General features: G+C 46.2%; 1 protein-coding gene across 11 annotated transcripts in view; it reads left to right on the top strand.

The window, feature by feature from the left end:
* Positions 1-14,959, top strand: part of LOC140638837 (monocyte to macrophage differentiation factor 2-like) — a 127,126-nt gene that overhangs the window by 86,207 nt on the left and 25,960 nt on the right. The gene's annotated exons all lie outside the window — the stretch shown is intronic.

The raw sequence follows: 14,959 nt of genomic DNA, 5'->3' as shown, positions 1-14,959 counted from the left end.
CAAAATCTCTTTGCCCTTGAACACAAGGATGGGAGTAATCCCAGGAGGCGGAGACAACAGAGGTCATCCTAGAACCCTGTCCACCACAGTGGCCTTCTGTAGTTTTTCTGCGCTTGGGCGCTTGAGTAGGTGTGGACCTACTCGAGTGTGTTCATGCACATGTTTTGGGTTCAAGGTTGTTGTTTTAGTGATGGGATCACATATTTCGTTTTCCTGCCAAACTTCTTCCACATCTATTACAGTTCTCATTCATTCATTATAGGGATTATGGAATATTCCATGGTGTGGATGGAGCGCTATCTATGTATATTTTGGGATCATTAAGAACAATTTTGCAATACAGTTATATGTATTACCATTAAAATAAATATGTCTTAACCACTAAAATTTTTAAAGATTTTATTCATGAGAGACACACAGAGAGGCAGAGACATAGGCAGAGGGAGAAGTAGGCTCCTTGCAGGGATTCTGATACGGGACTTGATCCCAGGACGCTGGGATCATGACCCAAATCAAAGGCAGATGCTCAACTGCTGAGCCACCCAGGTGCCGCCTTAACCACTAAAATTAATGATATGTCTTATTTACCACAAAATATAAAGGGCTATTCATTAAACCAGACACAAGGCTTTAGTATTACTTTAGGATTCTTAGTTTTGTACTTCCTTTTTTTTTAAATTTAATTTAATTAAAAAATTTTTTTTATGATAGTCACACAGAGAGAGAGAGAGAGAGAGAGAGAGAGGCAGAGACATATGCAGAGGGAGAAGCAGGCTCCATGCACCAGGAACCCGACTTGGGATTTGATCCCGGGTTTCCGGGATCACACCCTGGGCCAAAGGCAGGCGCCAAACCACTGCGCCACCCAGGGATCCCAGTTTTGTACTTCCTTAAAGAGTTCTAGTAAACCTAAAGATTTATTTAAACATGGATTTTTATCTGTATCCGTTTTGTGCATACATGAAAAGATAAATCTGAGTGAAATAAATCCAGCGTCTAATTCTCCTTTTCAACCCTGGGCCCATCAGAATGCACACAGCATCGTCTTCTGCACCCTCAGGAGCTCCAGAAAGGCAGAGTTTCTGAGGAGAGTGCTCCACTGTGATCTCTGCGATTTTCTTCCCAGTGTTGGCATGAAATCCTGAAAGTTTTGCACATGACAGAGCTCATGTTCCTTCTTCAAATAATTCTTATCTGGCTGAAATATTGTAGGGTCTCCCCCATCTCACCCCTGGACGGGAGGAGATGTGGGAGTTCTCACATCACAGCTGCTGCTGAGCTGACATGCCACGTGCATATAGGATGCTTTCTAGCTTCAAAGATGCAAACAATGTCAAGAATTTAAAATCTAAAGAAAGGTGTATCTAGGGACAGAGGACATGTCTACCCTAAGTGTGTGCCTTCGTTCATTCGTTTAGTAAGTTGAAGGGGATATACCTTTAAAAACATTTACTTACTAGGGCGTCTGGGTGGCTCAGTTGGTTAAGCATAGGACTCTTGATCTCAGCTAGGGTGTTGATCTCAGGGTCATGAGTTTGAGCCCTGTATTGGGCTCTGTGCTGGGCATGGAGCCTACTTAAAAAAAAAATGCTTACTGGGCACGTGGGTGGCTCAGTGGTTGAGGTCTGCCTTTGGCTCAGGTCGTGATCCCAGAGTCCCAGGATCAAGTTCTGCATAGGGCTCCCTGCAGGGAGCCTGCTTCTCCCTCTTTGTCTCTGCCTCTCTATGTGTGTCTTTCATAAGAAAAATAAAATCTTAAAAAAAAGTTTACTTATTTTTACCAAAGTTACATAGGTGCACAGTTAAGGCTGTACTTCCCTATTGCTGATTAAAAACAAAAACAAAGACCACACACACAGTTCCTCACCCCAGCCTGCTCTTCCCAATTTTGCACTCCTCCAAGGGAATCAGTATCATCCGAGACTATTTCTTCTTTGTCATTTAATTCCATAGCTTAAAATAACAAGCTTATCCTACTATACTTGATTTTTTTGTTTTGATTTTGGGGCACATCTAGTGATTTCCTACCATGAAGATGAGAATGGCTCTTGTTAAAACATCCACCTCCCGTGGCTGGTGCTCTCAGGGCGTCAGAGTGGTGGTTGGATTAGGAACTAGGGTGCAGGGCAGCCCTGTTGGCGCAGCGGTTTAGCGCCGCCTGCAGTCCGGGGTGTGATCCTGGAGACCTGGGATCGAGTCCCATGTCGGGCTTCCTGCAAGGAGCCTGCTTGTGTCTCTGCCTTTCTCTCTGAATGAATGAATGAATGAATGAATGAATGAATGAATGAATGAATAAATAAATAAATAAATAAATAAATAAATAAATAAATCTTAAAAAAAAAAAAAAAAAAAAGGACCAGGGTGCACATTTCTGTGGCCAGGTGCGCCTTTGCACAACTGAATGTTGGTGTATACAAGGATTACTTTTTCTGTTTGCCCAACTTTTAGTTTCTTTGAAGTTAATTATTGTGGTTCTTGTTTGTATTCTCTTTCTCACTAATCAGTATTCCCCAGCTCTCTGCCAATTACCTTACTTCAGGATGCTCGGATATATGGTGTATTTTACCAATTCCAGCATTTTTAAAAAGATTTATTTATCTATTCATGAGAGACACACAGTGGGAGAGACATAGGCAGAGGGAGAAGCAGGCTCTATGCAGGGAACCTGATGCGAGACTCAATCCTGATACTCTGGGATGACGTCCTGAGCCAAAGGCAGATGCTCAACCGTTGAGCCACCCAGGCATCCCGAACTCCAGCATTTTGGAGTCTGCCTTATTTCAGTGCGGGCTGGCTGCCCCACATCATTCCCGTGGGCCTCTCTCTGAGGAAGGACCCCCTGTTTCTCCTTGTCCCCCCCACTTCCTTGTCTCGGTTATTCACTCCATCTTGGTGGAGTTGGTAGCTTCCTGAGAGAGTATGTATGCAAGGGAATTAAAATTGCTTCAGACCCTGTGTGTCTAAAAAGGTCTTTATCCTGCTTTAATGCTTGATTAATATCTGGGTGTAGAGTTTTAGAATGAAAACAGCTTTCTTCCTAGAATTTTGAAGGGATTGGCCCATTTCTCATTACAGAGCCCTCTGAGAAGCTGTTGGGTGCTGTGTTTCCTCACCCCTCATGCTCGGTAGCTTTTTTCTCCTTCTGGAAGCACATAACTTCTTTATGCTGCTTCCTCCCCAGCCCCCAGCCTCGCTCTGAAGAGTCACATGTGTGCCTTGGGATGGTATGTTTGTACCCGGATGTTAGAGTCTTACCTTCTTATTTAAAAAGAATTGTTTTAACTGTTATGATATTTATTCAAAATATATCCACTTGCACATCTTTTTTTTTATCTTTTTTAAAATTTTTATTTATTTATGATAGTCACAGAGAGAGAGAGAGAGAGAGAGCAGAGGAAGAAGCAGGCTCCATGCACCGGGAGCCCGATGTGGGATTTGATCCCAGGTCTCCAGGATCGCACCCTGGGCCAAAGGCAGGCGCCAAACCGCTGCGCACCCAGGGATCCCTATCCCCTTGCACATCTTGAGCCTTCATGCATTTTTAATCTCTCGTGTGTTGGACTTTTCATGGACCATTTTCATCTAAAAACTCATGATCATCTTCTGTTCTTAAAAAATATGGTATTCTCTTGATGATTTCTTCTGGTTCTTCTGTTATTCAGGTTCTGGATCTGTTTTTTTGGATTTTTTGTCTCCCAGTTTCTCATCTTTGTCTTTTTGCTCTACTTTCAAAGCATTGTCCTCAGCTGTCTCTTCCAACCTGCAGTGATGGGTGAGCCTGGGGAGCTCATTCCAGAGCAGCAATGGAGGGGCGGGGTGCGCAGAGCAGTCAGTGAGGACAGTGGCCTTTCTCTGGGGACAGGATTCCTACTGAAAGATGGCCCTGCTCCACTCTGGCAGGAAGAGCTGCTCCTGGACCCAGGGGTGCCCACCTGCTGGGGTGAGAGTGGAAAGCGGCCCGCAGGTTAGTCTGTGCTAGCTGTCACTGTGCCACCCTGTCCTCCCTGAGAGCGGGCTTAGTGTCATCTCGTCATCTTGGGGGAACCAGATAGGGCCTTGGGTTCAGCTAAATAAAACTCTTGCTTCTGCCACACTGTTCTTTCTTGGCCACAGTTCTGGAAGGCTCTGTTTCCATCTGTAAGTGACAAATGGCTTGAGCATTTTATCTAGTTGGTTACCCATTATCTCAATTGATTTATTAGTTTCTTCTAAAGAGGGGATGTCATTTTCAGACTGAGACTCAAATTCATGTGAGAGGGTCCAGGTTTTACCACAGAAATAATGCTCATCAGTGCTTTAAAATGGAATTTCTCAGGGAGAAACTTGTCATGAGCATTGGGTGTTATATGCAACTGATGAATCACTGAACTCTACCTCTGAAGCTAATACTGCACTATATGTTTAATTAACTGAATTTAAATAAAATAAAATTTAAAAATATGCAATTTCTCTGCACTTAAAAAATGACATTTCTATTGTTGAAAATTTGGAAAATAGGGAGAGTGTAAAGAAGAGAATAAACATCACCTAAAATGTCCTCTCCTATCATTCCAGTCTCTTCTTAATGTTATATTTACTTTCTTACACAATTTAAATCAAGCTACATATATAGTTATATGTCCTCTGGTTTTTTTTAAATGTTTAAAAATTGGGATCCCTGGGTGGCGCAGTGGTTTGGCGCCTGCCTTTGGCCCAGGGCGCGATCCTGGAGACCTGGGATCGAATCCCACGTCGGGCTCCTGGTGCATGGAGCCTGCTTCTCCCTCTGCCTGTGTCTCTGCCTCTCTCTCTCTCTCTCCCTTTGTGACTATCATAAATAAATAAAAATAAAAAAATAAATGTTTAAAAATTATTATTTATTTTTTAAAGATTTTATTTATTTGAGAGAGCAAAGGCAGGGGAGAGAGGGAGAAGCAGGCTCCCTGCTGAGCCAGGAGCCTGATGTGGGGCTCCATCCCAGGAACCCTGGAATCACAGCCCGAGCCAAAGGCAGATGCTTAGCTGACTGAGACCCCAGGCGCCCCTCCTCTGTTTTTTTTTAACACATATTTATTTGCTCATATTATGAACATAATTTTTAATGCCAGTGAACGAGTGTATCTAGCCATATCCCTATTGGATTTTAAGAATATTTCCATTTTTTCCCATAAATTATGCTTATATAAACATCTTGTACATAAGTGTTTGATCCCTTTCTGATTCTTCCTGTAGGACAACAGCCTAAAAGTGGGATTCCTTTGTGGAAGAATGGAGATAGTTTTAGATAGTGATACATCTATATCTAATATTGGTGTAGCCCACATGTCTCCATAGCTATTTCTAAAACTGGGGGTGGATCCGTGCCACTTTCCATTCCAACCAGCACTGAGAATGTCCGTCTCTGTCTCCTCGCCATCACATGATTCTATCATTTGAAATTCTCTGCTCATTTGACAGAGGAACATGGTTTCCCTCTGTTCCAGTTTGTGTTCCTGGAGTATTTGTGAGGTTGAGTGGTCTTTAGAATGTTTACAGAGTGTTTCTATTTCTCATCCCATACCTCTCTGTCCTGGATTTTGAGATAGTCAAGCACATGGAAAACAGATACAGAATAACATAACAAACCATTTGTGCACCCATGACACAGCTTAAGGACTGGGCCACTATAGACAGAGTCCGGGGGGACGCTGTTCCCTTGGAAGTTTTCCTGGATCCCTCCCAGGGTACATGGAGAGAAAGCTCAGGAGGCTTAGGATATTTCCATTTTCCCCGGGAATTAATTCCCAGGTGTCCTGCAGTAAGGAAGCACTTGGCAGCTCCTTGGGGAGAGAGAAGGAAGTGTGCTGTGGAGACTGGTGGGTGGAAGTGGAAGGGTTGGCAGTAGGCGGTGGGAGCACAGGACAGAGGCGCACCAAGGACCGGGAAGAAGTGGACGAGACTCCACTCATCCCTGCAGCAGCCCACTTTCTGAACTGCTGATGTCGACTAGGCTGGTATAGATGGTTACCATGAGCAGTCTTGGCACCGTGTCCCTGGCTCCTGGGGTCCCCAGTGTCTCCTGCAGGCCCCTCAGCCTGCCAGGCTGCTTCCTCTGTGCCATAGAAAGGCAAGGCGATGTGGTTCTGAGGCCAAGGTGGGGTGTGCGTAACTGTAGTTGTGGTGCAAGGGACCATGTGCAGGAAAGGGTGTAAACCACGAGCGCTGGGGTCAATGGAACATGGTAAAGTGGGCACTGCCCACCCGAGCTGTGCTTCTAGCACTGGTGCGTTCCCACTTGCTTTTTTGAGCAGACAGGGGCGGTGGTCTGCACCACATCCCCCTGACCTGGCCCTTGCCTTCCCCCTCACAAGTACCCATAGTCCTGATTTCCTCATGCCCGTTTTCTTGCTTTAAGTGATACCATCTGTGTGTGTTTTTTCCTACACAATGGTTTGGCCTGTTTTGAGTGTGTGGGTCTTTGGGAAGAGGATTTGCTGAGACACTTCCTCAGCTATTCCAAGTGTCCAGAGCTCTGTGCATGTCTGCTGAGAAGATCATGTGGTTTGGCCTCCTAGTCTGTGGATTTGGTGTATTTCGGTGATTGATTTTTGTGTGCTTAAGTCTACCTTGCATTTCTGGGACAAATCCCACTTGGTTTGTGATGTATCCTTTTGATACGTTGTTGGATTTGGTTTGCCAGTGTCTTGCTGAAGACATCTACATCTTTATTCAGAAGGGAGATGAGTTGGTGGTTTCCTTGTGATGTCTTTCTTCTTTCTTTTACTGCATTTCTGAACCTATGAGCTGGATTCTTCAGTTGGTCCTGGAAGATTCTCAACTGTTTTCTTTTCAAATAATGCCTTTGCCTCATTCTTACTCCTTTCTTCTTGGAGCTGTTTTAAACACATGTCAGCCCTTCTCTTTCTATGTTCTGTGTCTCTTAGCTCTTTTCTAGATTTTCTCTCTCTTGCCTGGTTCTTTGTACCACTTCCTGAATAATTTCTTTTGACTGGTCTTCTGGTTCGCTGGATTCCCTTTTCTGTTGTGTCTGGTATATTGCAAGGACTATTGCAGAGCGGCTTGCCTGAAGTTGTAGTTTCTTTACTGCATTTTTCATTTCTGGAGATTCTAATTGGTTATTTTACAAACCTGGCATTACTGTTTATAGTTTATTTTTCTCTATAGATATTTCAAGGTGTGTTTTATTTCTTTAAACAGGGTAAGTTTACATATACATATTTTGTATATGATAATCTCAACATCTGAGTTCCTTCTCTTGGAAGGAAGCTTTTCATTGAAATACAGCATATAGCACACAATAGAAAAGTGCATGGATTGTAAGTGTGCAACTCAGTGAATTTTCAAAAAGCGAGTGCATTGTGCAGCAAGCACCCAGATCAAGAGATAGGACATTACCAGGACTCTAGTGGGCTCCCTCATCTCCCTCCCAACTATTAGTCACTGACCCAGCTATCTTTGAACACCAAAGATCAGTTTTGCCTCTTCTTATGTTTCCTATAAATGGAATCATATCTCATATACCTTTTGGTGTCTGGCCTTTTTTAAAAATTTGTTTTTTGCTTAATATATTTTAAAGACTTATTTATTTAGTTGCTTAGGGAAGAGTTCATTCATTATTATTGCTGTACAGTATTGCATTATATGAATACACCACGATTTATGAATCCATTCTCTTGTTGCCAGACACTTGGGTTGTTTCCAGTTTGGACTCAATAGTTGAATAATGCTGCTGTGAATGTTCTTGGCTCTACCTTATGATAATGCGTGAATTTCTGTCCAGTATATACTTAGGAATGTAGTCGATGGGCCAGTGGGTGTGCAGATGTCCAGCTGTAGGAGATGCTCCTAATCCTCTTTTCAAGTGTGTGTGCCCGCAGTGTGTAAGAGGTCTGACTGTTCCATTTTCTCTCTCACATTTGGTGCTGCCTGTTCTTTCCCATTTTATCTATTCTCACGGTTGTACAGCGGTATTGCTTTGTGGTTTTAATTTGTATATCTGATGATTAATGAGGTTAGCCACATTTCCATATGTTGAAAGACCATTTGGGATATTTTTATTTGCAGTATCTTTTCAAACCCTTGTCTAGTTTCTGTTGGGGCATCTGCCTTTTTCATACTGATTTTGGAGATGAGTCCTTTTTCTGATGTATATACTGAAAATATCTCCTCTTACTCTGTAGTTTGGCTTTACATTCTTTTGAAGAGAAGTTCTTAAAACAGTTACTGTGTCAGTCAGGAAAACAGAAACCGCACCAGATAGTGAGGGGAACCTAGGTTGCACGGTCCTGTAATGTTGCTTTATGAGACGTCCAGTTCCCACTCAATAACAGGTCAGGAGTTGTTTCTCAAAAGGAAGGAAGAAGGCATGCTCCAAAACCCCCAGAGGGACCACACCGCAGACCTCCTTGCTACAGACTCTCCCAGTGCTGTCGGATCCCCAGGGTCAGAGCGGCTTGCCTATTGCCCAGCTTGCTGCTCAGCTTCCTCTTGCACTGTTCTCCTCTAAAACTTGGCTCTGGTGCACCAAAGTGTGCTAACAAGGGTAAAGGTGGGTGTTCAGGGAAGGAGGCAGCCTCTTGGGGCTCCCAGGTGAGGCTATCGTAGGTTCCGTAAGCAAGGGAAGGCCATTTTTTTCAGACACAGGAGGACAGCTGGTTCTCTTGGCAAGTAAGGCTCAGATTGAATCAGGCATTGAAGCTTCCCAGCTTCATTGGATCCTACCCTGATTTCTCTGTTCCAAGGTTTAGGGTCCTGCTTTTCCCCAGTCAGTGCCTTAACTTTCACATGGGAAATTTGGTGAGGCTGTGAGTTCAGTTTTCACTGTTACTCTGCAAACCACACAGTTAAATTTTATTATATCTGATTTTTAGTTTGGTTGATGAAAGAAACAGATTCTTTTAGGGTCCCTCTAGAAACTTTCTTGTTTCTCTGACCAGTGCAATGGTCATATTTGAAGAGATGTGCTTGGCGGTGTCTGTCTGTAACCTGTCCAGTGCACTCAGAAGCTCCCAAGGGCAGTGTTCCCTTTGTGAGCAGCACCTTCCCCCCATGTAAGAAATCTTTGTGTGCTCAAGCCCATGAAGATCTTTCCTGTGTTTTCTTCTCAGTGTTTTATTGTTTTACCTTCATGGCTAGTTCTCCAATCCATCTGGAGTTAATTTTTGTGGGTGGTGTGAGGTAGGGGTCATGATTCATTTTTTTTTTCCATATGAAATGCAATTGATCCAGCCTTATTTATTGAGAAGACTGTCTTTTCTGCTGATGTGAGATTCTGGTTCAGAACTCATTTCTGTTCCAGTGGTCTCTTGGTCCTTATACCACATTCTCTCAGTTACTATAGCTCTAGAATAGGCTCTCATCTGGTAGTACGAGTCTTCCAGCATTGTCGCTGACCTTCAAGGTTACCTTGCTGTTTGTATTCCCATATACGTTTTACCAGTTTTTGCACACTTAACTGTGCATGGGTTTATAGGTACACACACACTTGCCCATGCAACATCTACTGAGACCCTGTTTGCAATTGGATTGCATTGAGCTTACACACCAGTTTGGAGAGAACGGACATCCGTACAATCCATCAACTTGGTATTTACCTGTCTATTCATTAGGCCTTTAATTTCTGTCAGCAGTGTTATGCAGTTTTCAGTGTTGTGATCCTGCACATCATTTGGTAGACTTATTCTCTAGTAGTTTTATGTTTCTTGACATGATTATAAATGACATTGTTACTTTTACATATCCTTTTCTCATTGTTTCTCCTATATTAAAACATGATTGAATAAGCACGCTCACCATGTCTAGTCACCTCATAATTCTAGTAATTTGTTCATAGATCCTTTTGCAATTTCTATAAACAATGTCTGAAAAATAATTATAATTTTCTTTCTTTTCAATTCTTAAACCTTGCATTTCTTTATCTTGCCTTAATTGTACTGGCTAGGACCTCCAGTGCAATGTTGAACAGAAGTGGTCATGGCAAGCATCCTTGCTTGTTCTTGATAGGGAAGGGGGGCTCAGTACACATTTTGTTGAGAATTTTCTTTTTTTTTAAAGATTTTATTTATTTATTTGAGAGAGAGAGGAAGGGAGGGAGAGAGAAGAAGAGCACAAGTGTTGGAAAGGAAGAAGAAGCAGGCTGCCCATTCAGCAGGGACCCCAATACAGGGCTCAATCCCAGGACCCCAGGATCATGACCTGAGCCAGTGGCAGCTGCTTAATTGACTGAGCCACCCAGGTGTCCCGAGAATTTCCTTTTCCAATAGTCAGACCGGTCCTAAAAAGCTAAGCTAACATATTTCCATCTACCCTTCAGTATTAAACCTTTATAGGGTTTAATGCGAGAATGAAGTGGAATTCAAAATGCCCAGAATAAGGCTGGCTATGCATTAGATAGGCACTCACCAAATTATCCGTGAGTTGGTCATTCTTTTTGTGCATTTCAAATTCAAAAAATTAACTTCCAGGATTGCTTGGTACCAAGAGCTTCCATCCCATTCTTTGCTAAAGTAGGAAAGGGCATTCCAGTTCAAAAGGACTTGCTTGAGCTTCCCTCTGTGTTTTGCAGCAATGCTGTATGTTAGCAGTGTATCCCCAACTGTTATTAGAGGTCATCTAAAAATAGTCTAATTCCCCTAATTCTAGTAAAATTCCCTTATGCAGAACCAAGTTCTTGCCCCATTAGTAGCCACTGGTAACCACATCTGTGAGACCTCCAGCCCTGGCCATGGATATAAGCAACACAAAAGTTTCCAAGTTGTACATACTGTTTCAAACTCTCAGAGTCCAGGAGGGAAGAGCAAACAGGATTCGGAGGTAAACCCTGCAGGTTAAATTTATTGTCCTGAACTTAGTGACGTTCAGGAAAGAGCTGTGTTTTTCTTTCCAGTGCTGTTCTGGAGCCAGCACTGGGCCCATGACTGGAGCTCTGGTGACAGCTACCAACTGTTTTCAAAATTAATTTTACCACCCCTGGTATGCTCAGAGTCCTCTCCTCTCCACCAGCAGAGGGGACATCTGTACCAACCTGCTGTGGTGGGAGGAGGGAGTTGAATGTTAAAGAGCCATGTGACCCAGGGTGTCACCCCACCTCTTCCTTCCCAGGAGTGTCTGAGCCAGTAGGGGAGGAACCAGGGCTCCCTGCCCTGCAGAGAGCCGCATGCTTGTGGGTTTCTGGGCAGGTGAGGGAGCTAGCAAGAGCCAGTGGCCAGGGAAAGCGAGCTCCTTTTTGTAAACGTGGCCACTATGAATGGACATTGGCATTCTTTCACTGTCTCGATCACGGTCACACCTTCTGCAGGTCAGGGCACCCCTTACCAATTCCCATGTCAGAGGCAAACAATTCAGGAGAGGCAGACTGGACCCTGCACATCCATCCCATCAGGGCCTGTGATTCCTGTTACTTCAGAATCTCCTCGAGTTCATTATCCTTTTAGAATGTGGAAAGTAATCATTTTGCTTCTGGGTCTGGTGCCCATGTGTATTAGCAAGTGTTAGGTGGCATTGTGGGTCCCATGTGTGTGTCCTTGGAGTGAGAACATGACAAGGTAGGTCCTGTATGTGTCACTGGGTGGGAATACAATGGTAGGTCCCTTGTGTGTGCCCTGGGGAAGCACAGAAGCCTCCCCAGGTTCAGATTACCCAGACCCTCGCTTTCACTCCTCTGCTGAATGTGTTTCTGCTTTTCCACCAGAGCAGGTATGTAAGGGTGGAGCGGGGAGCTCCATATCTGCCACCTTTCTAGGAGCTGACAAATAAATACATTCATCTAGAGAAAAGAATTGGAAATCCCAAACTCAAGGTAAATTGGTAGGTGCTCAAGTAAGTTTACCAAGCGCTCAGTGTATTTCTGTAGACAGGGCTTTGTCTGCGGACAAAGGAGAGGGACAAATTCTCAACAGGAGTTCCTGTGCCTGTCTGCTGTGTTCTAGAACCTTCTGGGCATTTTTATAAAGTACAGATTCCTGAGTGTCCCTCAGGGATGCAGAGTCAGGCCAAAATCTCTGGCCCCAATGAGCTCAGTTGCACCATAGCAGGAAAAATGTGTGGATCAGGACATTTGGCCCATCTTGGAAGAGGTGGGGAATGGGTGTGTTAGGAGAGTGGGCCTATTCTGGCTTCCCAGCCTTGGAGTGCATCTCCTTCACCCACGGGCAAGGCTTGGCGCTCTTCCATAGGATGAATAGCTTTCTACCTGGAGTCCCTGTGCCATGGAAGATGTGGACGCTGTGGCCCTTTTATTTCATTAGAACTCACTGCTGAAGAGCAGTGATTTGCCATTCAGTCTCCCCCATGTGAATGAAATCCCAGACTGGTGGGAGGCTGGCCGCTGGGCCAGCATGCTCTTGGCAGAGACTCAACCACTAGGCCCCAGACTCAGTGGCCCCCGTGCCCTGGCTCCTCAGCCGCATCACAGGTGGCAGGGGCCCAAGGGCAGAGTGCCTCGAAAACGCCTGTGCCGCACAGGCCACCGGCACACGCCAGGCCTTTGGAGGTTACTGGGGTGCGTCTGGCTAGGATTTTGCCCAGCTGTGTGCCACCTGGCATCCTCCACCCAGAACTGGGAACGTCGTTTCCGAGTTTGGCGGATCTGTCCTGGTTTTGCGTGCTGCTCAGATGCATGAATCTGATGACGGCAAAGCTGAAGTGAAATCAGACATCAGCAGGGAAGGTGGCTGTCCTTAGAAGCCCTCTGGAAGCCACGGGTCCTGCTGCTCAGTGGGGGCGGGGCTGGGGCGCATCTCTGGGGGCCTCATCAGGCCCTGAAACTCCATACCCTGCTGCAGGGAAACCGTGGTCACAGCCTGGGGAGGCCTCCACAGTGTTTATGATTTTTTTTTTTATTTTAAGAAAGTTTAAAGAAGTAGAAGTATAAAGACCTTCCTCCCAGAATTGACATAACTCTTTTTTAAAAATTGTGTTGATTTAGAGTTTTCTTAAATAAAAATAAAACACCATATACAACATTATGCATAAAGATACAGTCTGTGGCATTATCGTGTCCTGTCACCTGTGCTATGTTATATGCATCCTCAGACTCCATGCTCCCCACCTGGAACACAGCCATTTCTTGAATTTACTGTGTGCCTTTTCTATCCGTTTTTAAACATAGCCTCACTTGCACACATAAGTAAACCATGAGCAACATGCAGTGATGTTTTATGGCTTTTGAAGCATGTAAACAGTTGGCATCCTACCTTATCTATTATACTCCAGTCTGCTTTCCCCCCACCTCTGGGTGCACATGTGGCCTCCACTTTTCCCCCTATAGCATCTTCATCCTATGAACACACAGGCCCACAGAGGGTCACATGGCCCATTCAGTGTCCATGCATGTGTGAGGGTCCTTCTGGCTATGCCACCTGTAGGGTGAACATGGGGTCATGTCAGAATTGCGTTCTCTGGGTGCTGTGGGTTACTCTGCACCTGAGCCGTGCTGGCCGTGGGCACGTCACTTCTGATGGCCTGGCCTCTGAGCCACTGCTCCTCAGCCCTGGTGCTTTGGTGTTCACGTGGCTGTCCAAAGACCCAGTAAGGAGACCTGGAAGCCGACCAAGCTGCAGTATTTAAAACTCCCCAGGAGTGGCGCAGCGGTTTGGCGCCTGCCTTTGGCCCAGGGCGCGATCCTGGAAACCCGGGATCGAGTCCCACGTCGGGCTCCTGGTGCATGGAGCCTGCTTCTCCCTCTGCCTGTGTCTCTGCCTCTCTCTCTCTCTCTCTCTCTGTGTGTGTGACTATCATAAATAAATAAAAGTAAAAAAACAACAACAAAAACTAAAACTCCCCAGGAGCGTCTGAGCACAGGCAGGGTGAGAACCACTGCTTTCCACAGTGGGGTCAGGGAAGCCAGCCCTGGGCACTGGGAGGGCTGTCTGCTGGGGTAGGAGCCCAACTGCAGTGGGGCCTACTTGGTGGTGAGCTCCCTTGTGGGGCTGCAGTCCAGGGGACACTTACCTTGGTCTCTCAGGCTTCATCTGGGGGGCCCCTGAGAATCTAAGAGGAAAGGACCCCCTTTTCTCTGGAAGGCTTTGGACTTCTGGGAAGTAGTTCTGAGGCTTATCTTGGCCCATGGCTCCGCCCTAGATGGAGGAAAAGCTGGGAGGCTAGAACATCATTTTGGACTGGTTTTTAAATGTTTCTTCTTTCAGGCACGGCCCCATGGTTGTACAGTGCTGCTATAGGCACTGAGGTCTGTCCTCCTTAAGAGTAGCAGGTGGGACAGGGCAGGTGGGGGTGGGGTACAGTGGCAGGAAGCTGGCTTCCATCTGCCCCCCCCCCCAGCCTCTACTTGCTCCCCTCTATGTTCCCCCCACCCTTCCTGGCCCCACCTGGCCCACACTTCCTTCTGCCCCTCCCATACTCCCTAGCAGCCCCTGCTTTTCCCCCTTCTTCCCCCCCACCTGCTCTCCTCCTTCCTCCCCCTACTATTACCTCCCGCCTACTCTCCCCATCCTGGCCTGCCCCCTGACCCTACTCTCCTCCCCCCTCCTCCCCTGCTCCCCGCCCTACCTCCCCGTGCCCTAGACTGCTCCTGCCTGCCAGTGGCTGGCCGGCTCTGCAGCGGGCGGGCGGGGAGCAGCAGGCGCCCAGGCGGACTGCCTTGCACTGCAGCTCCTCCGCCAGCCGGGCCTCCTGCAGACCCAGCCCCCTGTGGCTACAGAAGAGCGGGCTTCCTCCTGGAAGGGCAGGTCTCTGGTAAGGGAGCACCCTTGCTCCAGCTAGCCTCCCTCCTTTGCCCTGGCTTTGTCTGATCTGGGTGGAATGGTTGTAGGAAGGGAGGCTGCAGCTAGGGGTGGATGGAGGCTGTGGGGAGGGGAGTCAGCAGAAGGCTCAGAAAAAAAGCGCTGGGGTCAGCCCTGTTGGGAGTGACAGGAGATCGGCCTCCTGGGCTCCATCTGGCTTCTCGGCTTTCCAGCAGCGTTAGTTTAAAAGACTGCTTCCTGGACATGGAAGACTGTCTTTCACGGCCCAGGCAGGGGGACAT

Source organism: Canis lupus, chromosome 8 (assembly GCF_048164855.1).
Source record: "Canis lupus baileyi chromosome 8, mCanLup2.hap1, whole genome shotgun sequence".
Classification (NCBI taxonomy): domain Eukaryota; kingdom Metazoa; phylum Chordata; class Mammalia; order Carnivora; family Canidae; genus Canis; species Canis lupus.
The sequence above is the reverse complement of the archived record's forward strand: the minus strand, read 5'-3'. Positions and strand labels throughout refer to the sequence as shown.